The sequence below is a fragment of the Tupaia chinensis genome, unplaced genomic scaffold (genome assembly GCF_000334495.1).
Source record: "Tupaia chinensis unplaced genomic scaffold, TupChi_1.0 Scaffold000226_1, whole genome shotgun sequence".
In the NCBI taxonomy this organism is placed as follows: domain Eukaryota; kingdom Metazoa; phylum Chordata; class Mammalia; order Scandentia; family Tupaiidae; genus Tupaia; species Tupaia belangeri.
In genome coordinates, this window is record NW_006159701.1 from 3111640 (window position 1) to 3118625 (window position 6986).

Sequence of the window (6986 nt, forward strand, 5' to 3'; positions counted from 1 at the left end):
CAACCCCCCCAAATTTTTTTTTTTTTTTTTTTTTTTTAAACATTGTGGAGAGAAAAAAATCTGCCAATTCTCTTTTGTTCTCCAAACATTTACTGAAAAGCTCATTCCATGTCAGGTACTGAGCATCTTGTCAGGTCTTGTAAACACAGAAATGTTGAGTACAGTACAGTTTTGGTCCCTAAGAGGCTCTCTTTGCAACAAGAGGGTAAGGATGTGGGGTAAGTAGGTGTGTTCTCTGCTGGTGCACAGTATATGCAATGACTGCTGGGATGCTGGGCAGAAGGTCACTTCTTTCTTAGAGGATGTAGCACCATAATGACACTTTGCTATAATACCGCTTTCCCTGGAAATAGGAAATGTGTTTTGGATGATAGATACATTCTGACAGGCTAAATAAATTGAATTGGGATATGTATGCAGAAATCCCAGACTACTCAGTTGTTTCATTAGGCAATGATATATCTTCTAGGAAATTACAAAGAAAAGTAAATATAGCTATAGTCACATATAGACTTCCTACAAGTCAACAATGACAAACCCTAATAACCCACATATTTAAATGTATCTGATTGCTGTAGCAAACTACTCTGTGACCCCGGGTCACACTGACAGATATCTACAACAAATCCTTGCTCCCAGAGTTATTGTGACAATGTCACCCTTCAATTATGTAAACATGTCAAAGCATCCACTCAGGTATTCGGTTACAACAGGGTCAAATCACATCACTTTCTACATATGACGTACAGCTCATAAACACAACCGAAAAAACAGCAAGTCTTCAAGAGAGGTACATGAACGGCCTGACAACCTAGAATGGAGTTAAACCCTAAAAGTAATCAATGGTCACTCTGAATTAAAATATTTGGGGTGTGTTTGTATTAAATCTACCTGCAGTGACAGAAATATCCCACCAGGTGGAGTTAAAACATTCAACTTTCTCTTTCCAATCCCCAGTTTCAACTTCCAACTAATATCACCTTGGTCTGGACTGTGAGAGGATTCAAATTACTAATGTAACTGTTGTTATTTCTTTTAAAGCAAATAATATGAAGGAAAGCAACTCATTTATGCTATTTTTTAAAAAAAACTAGCTCACTCAAGGTAAGCCAGAGCAGTTCATTAAAAGCAGAATGAAAAACCACTTAAGTAAGACAGAGACTAAAGCCTCTTGGAGTCAAGGTGCCTCACTCTGAACTTTGAAAAATCACTATTACCTCAGGTCTAACATTTTTTTTTCCCCCCAACTCACTATAGATACATTTATCTGAGGGAAAAAGGGTCAAATACTAACATAAATTTTTAAACTAGACAGGTCTAAAGATAGGACTAGAGACACTGACCTGCCTAACCTCAACTGTATAGGTAACCACATCCTGGGCGTGAGATAACACTACCAAAGGTGAGGGGGGCACATTCCAAATAGTCACACGATTTCCAATCCAGAAGTTGCTGCCCTCGTATCATAAAAGTAATGTTGATAAAAACAAAGGCAGAACCTAGCCATAGCCTCTTAGCAAAAGCCGAAACATGATAGTGGCCTCGTGAGAGGAGATCAAGTCCTATTAACACGAGGGGAGAGTGATGCTGCCAGTTGAAGGATGAGAGATGGAACTGAATGGAGGAGTGTGAAGGGGCTGGGATCTGACCATTAGCTTTTTCCTTTCTAATCTGGGCATTCACGAACTGTTCTCTGCCCTCCTGCACAAAACAGACTCAGCAGCTACAGGAAATAAGAGAATTGCACTCCAATTCCTCAAACACCCACCCCTATGCTCTCCCAAGTCTAATGGGTGACTCAGTCCACTGGGTATAGTACTATTCCACTCAACTCCTCCTCCTCCTTGTTGGTCTATTCATAGTTACTAAACTCCCAAATTTAGTGTTACTCCAATCTCTTACGAGCAAGTTTCAGGCATTAAAATGGATGGCTAGTATGGTGGCTGTACTCTTAGTTGACCCTTCAACCTAATGAGTCCCCTTCCTTAACTTCAAGTGGAACCTCTGCCTTCCGTCTAAACCAACAGGTAATAGGGAGACAGGATGCCGTCTAAACCAATAGGTAATAGGGAGACAGGATGCCATTCCCTCGTTGAGGTATACAGTACTTGACCACCAATCTGTGGTGACTGGTTTTAAAGCAGTGGAAAACCCAGTCAATGAGAAGGGGCCAACACCCTCACCGCACATAGCTCTGCCAGACTTCTCTCAAGAGAATCATCCTCATTATGAGTCTCATGCATTCTTCCTGACCATCTACATATAACATATACAAAAAAGCTATTTTTCTCCCTGTAAAAAAAATTCAATAGAAGCACATGATACATAACTCTTTCTCCTTCAAACTACCTCTACAAGGAATCTCTGTCAGTACAGAGATCATATGCCCCATCAATGACTGCACTGAACTCCAACATATGGCTGTACCATACTGTTTTTAACCAGTTCCCAATTGATGGTAGGACATTTAGACTTCAACTCGTCACCAATCTTAAGTTTGTACACTTGTCATTTCAACTGAATAGGGTCAAACTCTGGATAGGGTCAAACTCTGGAAGTGAAAAGGATTTTGCTAGGTCAAAGGGCATGTACAGATGTAATTCAGATGTAATTCAGAAAGAACAGCTGGACCAATCTGTGCTCCCACAGGCTATGTATGTGAGTGCCTATTTCCTCACCCCTGGCCAACCCAAATGTTATTACACTTGCACTCAATTGACTTTATATTCCAGTACAAACACTTGATTCACACAATTTCATCATTGACCTTAAGCTCATTAGGTTCATCTGAAGTACCCCCTCTGTGAAAAGGGGACAGGTTGCTGAACAAACAGAATAGGAAATGTCAAGAAAATTAACTAAAGCTTCTAAAATTCAGCAGAGAGAAACAACTGATTCCTACTGGGGTGAAATCTCCCTGGAGGAAGTGGGATCCCACCGATCCTGATGGTCACTCGGCCTCTGGACAGAGAAGGAGGAGTTTCAGGAGGGAGGCAAGCACAGCAGGTGCTGGGACAGTAATGCCCAGGACATGGTCAGTGGCAGGACAATGTGAGGAGAAGACGACAATGCTAATGCGGCAGCGTGGAAAGTGATTAATTTCAAAGCAGGGCCTTCTCTCAGAAAAAAATCAAGCATGAACAGACAAACCAGGGGATTGAGAGTTAGAATTTCTGCTCCTGGCATTAGCTCAATGATCTTGAGAAAAACTAGTTTATCTAGGCTCTGTTTCCTCACTGGTACAGCAGGGAGGTTAGCCCTGAAACCAAATTTTCTATAGTTGCAAAACTGTGTGTTCAAAGTAAATCTTCTGGTCAAGATTAATGTTAGGGAGGCAGAGCTGGACTTGGTAGGGATACACAAGTGGGAACTCCTCAGACCCATGCTTTGGTCACTCCATCCTGACAACCTAGGGGCAGGGAGGGATGGTGGGGGGGGGGGTCAAGAAACTCTTGGGATTCTACAAAGTCTGAAAGCAAGGAGACTTAGGTAGCTAAGGTCTCCTTTAGCTCTAAAGACATTTCCAGTAAGAACTTACCCAAGTAACAAAACCACATAGAAGAGCAAAATCAGATGAGCAAACTAACTTAACAGAAAACTAAACTGGATTTGCTAAGTAACAACTGCCAGGTAGTCCGGGTGTTTGTAATAGAAGCTAGCCCAAAAATAAATATTAACTAGACAAGGCCAAATCAATGGGGTGGGACCTAAAGGGGGAAAGTATGAGGTCAAGTGTCTGTGCCAGGAGAGTGGACAGATAACGATGTACAGAGAAAAGCAGGCCCAGAGTCCATGCCCCACTACCCTTCATGACCACTCTTCCACAGAATGGGGCCTGGCCCTATGGCTCTCCCCCCCCTCCTCCAGCCCCCCAACACCTCAGGCAGTTCTGTTCTAGACACTCCCAGAATTTAAAACTGTCAAGGGCACAATTGCCACTACAAAGTTCCCCTCCCACTTTTTTCATATCAAAAAGTGCATATCTGGATTTTTTTTTTTAATGTCAAAAGTTCTGACAATCCCTACATGATAATAATTACACTTCAGTATCTATGACTGAGAAAGCACAAAGGCAAAAATCTACTTTGTCACAAATGTTCCCAGCAGCACTATTCACAACAGCCAAAAGGTAGGAACAACTCAAATGTCCATTCATGGATGAACACACAAAATATGGAATATCCATATACATATTCAGCCATAAAAAGGAATTAAGTACTGACATGCTACAATGTAGATAAGTCTTGAAAACACAAGGAACCAGACACAATAGACCATATAGTGTATTGCTCCAATTATAGAAAATATCCAGGATAGGAAAATCCCAAGAGACAGAAAACACATTAGTACTGCCCAAAGTTGAGGGAAGGAACAGTGGACAGTGATTATTAATAGGTAGACAAGGCTCTTTTCAGAATGATAAAAATGTTCTGGAACTATACAGTAGAGACAGTCATACAACACTGTAAATGTACTAAATGCCAACTAAATTGTGCGTTCAGAAATGGTTAAAATGGTAAATTTTTGAACCAGCAGGTGGTGTGGCGGTTAAGGCACTGGACTCCCATGAGGATAAAGACGGTTCAAGTCTTAGACTTGGCTACTTGAAAATCTCACTGGGTACGTATGTACACAGCCAAAATACCAGGAAGGAAGAGAAAGAAGGCATTGAAGCACAGCCATTCCCCTGGTAGGTGATTTCTCACTTTCTCTCTCACTGTCTTTCTCTAGAGAACACAGACAAAAACCTTTAATTTAAAAAAAAAGGTAAATTTTATGTTATATATATTTTACTGCAATAAAAAAAAACTACTATGGGTATGATAAACCTTGAAAACTTATTTTTATGCCTAAAATTTAACTTGGAAAGCGGCAGTTATGAACACTGAAAAACAAAACCACACACACACACATTTGTGAACACATACTACCTTGCCAATGCTTGGTGTGAATGTAAACACTCCAAACACACTGGCAAAAAATAAGGACAATAATGGCAATATTTATTCATCTAGGTATAGCTATAAGTACTCACATTTAATCCTGTGAGACACTTAGCCTCACTTTACACTAGATAACACAGGCACTGAGTTAACCTATCCAAGATGAAAGAGCTAGCAGGTGGCAGAGCACTGAGATTTAAATCTGAAACCAATCTAATGTCAGATCTTTGTGGTCACAATGCAGATCCTTCTCATTTGGTCCCAAACCCATTCTCTCTTACTACCTACTACTCCTCAGTAGTAAAATACTTATTTTAAAGTTCACTGAATTTACAGCTTTTTCGTTGTGATAAAGAACACATGACATAAAAATGTACTACTTTAACAATTTCAGAATGCCCACCCCAAAATCATCATTCCACACAGAGAATCACCTACTCAGCCTTTGCATAGGCAGTACCTTGAGTGAGAGCACCAAGCTTAAGTACTATATCATGCATCCTTGAGGCCTGCAGTACCTTTCTGCTCTCTGAAAGCCTTGCTAGAATAGGGAGAATGGGAACCAGAGCCACCAGGGTTCGTGTACAATCTGCCAAACACTGTTCTTCCCACATGCAGTCATGCCACAAACACTGAGTGCCCATTTTCCCAAGAGGAACAAAGAACCACTTTAACGACCCCAGCAAAACTAAAGGTGCCTTGAACTCTGCTGATGAACAATGTGGATTACAAATCTATGGACCACAAGACTGGGTCAGTGCAACCATTCTGTTTGACCAGCACAGCATTTCCAAACACCTACAACAAAATTTGAATGTGTTCTCCAGGCACCCAGTCCCAAGGTGCCAAATGCTGCTTAGTACTGTCTTGTGACTGTGGCTCCAGGCTTTGTGAGCCATTTCTGACCTACCATTAACTGACTCAGGCATTACTCCCAATTACGTCTCTTCCTACCATCATTCTTTTTCTTTTCTTTATTTTTTTGGAGAGGTTTTTGCTAGAGGGTGCGTGCACTTGCCAGAGAGACAGAAAACGAGAAATCATCCCCCCAGGGGGGATGGCCACGTCAAAATTCCTTCTCCTCCATTCTCCTCTCAGGACCTTGGGCGCGCACACACACGCGCCTGGTGTGAGTTTAAACAGCCAGGTGGGTTCAGGACTCGAACTGCAGTCCACTACATGGGAGTCCAGCGACATAGCCAGTATGCTAACTGCTGGTCCCCCTACCACCATTCTTTCACATATAATAATAAACCCCAGCTGGAAAAGATACCAAGAGAAATAAAAGGGCAAAATAGACATCATTTGATTTTTTTTTTAAAAGGAAAACACAGTTACCTCTAAGGATCATATAAACTCCCTGTGTAAATTCAAAGGTGGAAATATCCCTAAACTGATATAACTTCAAATCACAACTAAAATTTAAGAACTTTTAAAACAAGGGTCTCTCTCAGTGCTTCCACCTCTAAGCAGGGATGGGGTGCTACAGGGTGGGGTCAGCCTGTGATTTCAGAGAAAAGGTTGAAGACCTTTGTTTTAGAAAAGTTTACCTATAAATTTCAACAACAAAATGAGACATCTAGTGTTTGAATTATTTCTGTTCAGTTTACAGCATTGCTCAAGTTCAGGGAGTAATAAGCACCAAAGATAGAAATGGAAGGGATCACTGAATGAACACTGTGCTTGACCATGACAAACATGGTGTGCCCCTCTGACTCTAAAGCTTGAGTTCTCTAGACTGGCAGGAAGGAAGGCCACTAATTGTACAAACATGTAAAATGTTCTAATCTGTGTCCTATAAAACCAGCATACTACCAAGTAAGAAATAAGTTAATGTTCACAAACTTCAGCAAATAAGAGTCTTAATTTGGCATAGGGAATGAGTGTCTTTGCCTTTGGAAAGATTTTTTTATCAGGTCAAAAGCCTGGAGTACAAATATTTACATCTAATAATCAAAACAGAAAGCTGAACTATTAAGACGTTTTATACCAACCATTTTCTATAAATGACAACTTTAGCCCTAGTTGAGTTACTGAAAACTT

At 40.9% G+C, this 6986-nt stretch overlaps 1 protein-coding gene across 1 annotated transcript in view; it reads right to left on the minus strand.

The window, feature by feature from the left end:
- PITPNB (phosphatidylinositol transfer protein beta) overlaps positions 1 to 6986 on the minus strand; it is a gene marked incomplete at its 5' end in the record, with an annotated part of 68768 nt that overhangs the window by 38897 nt on the left and 22885 nt on the right. The gene's annotated exons all lie outside the window — the stretch shown is intronic.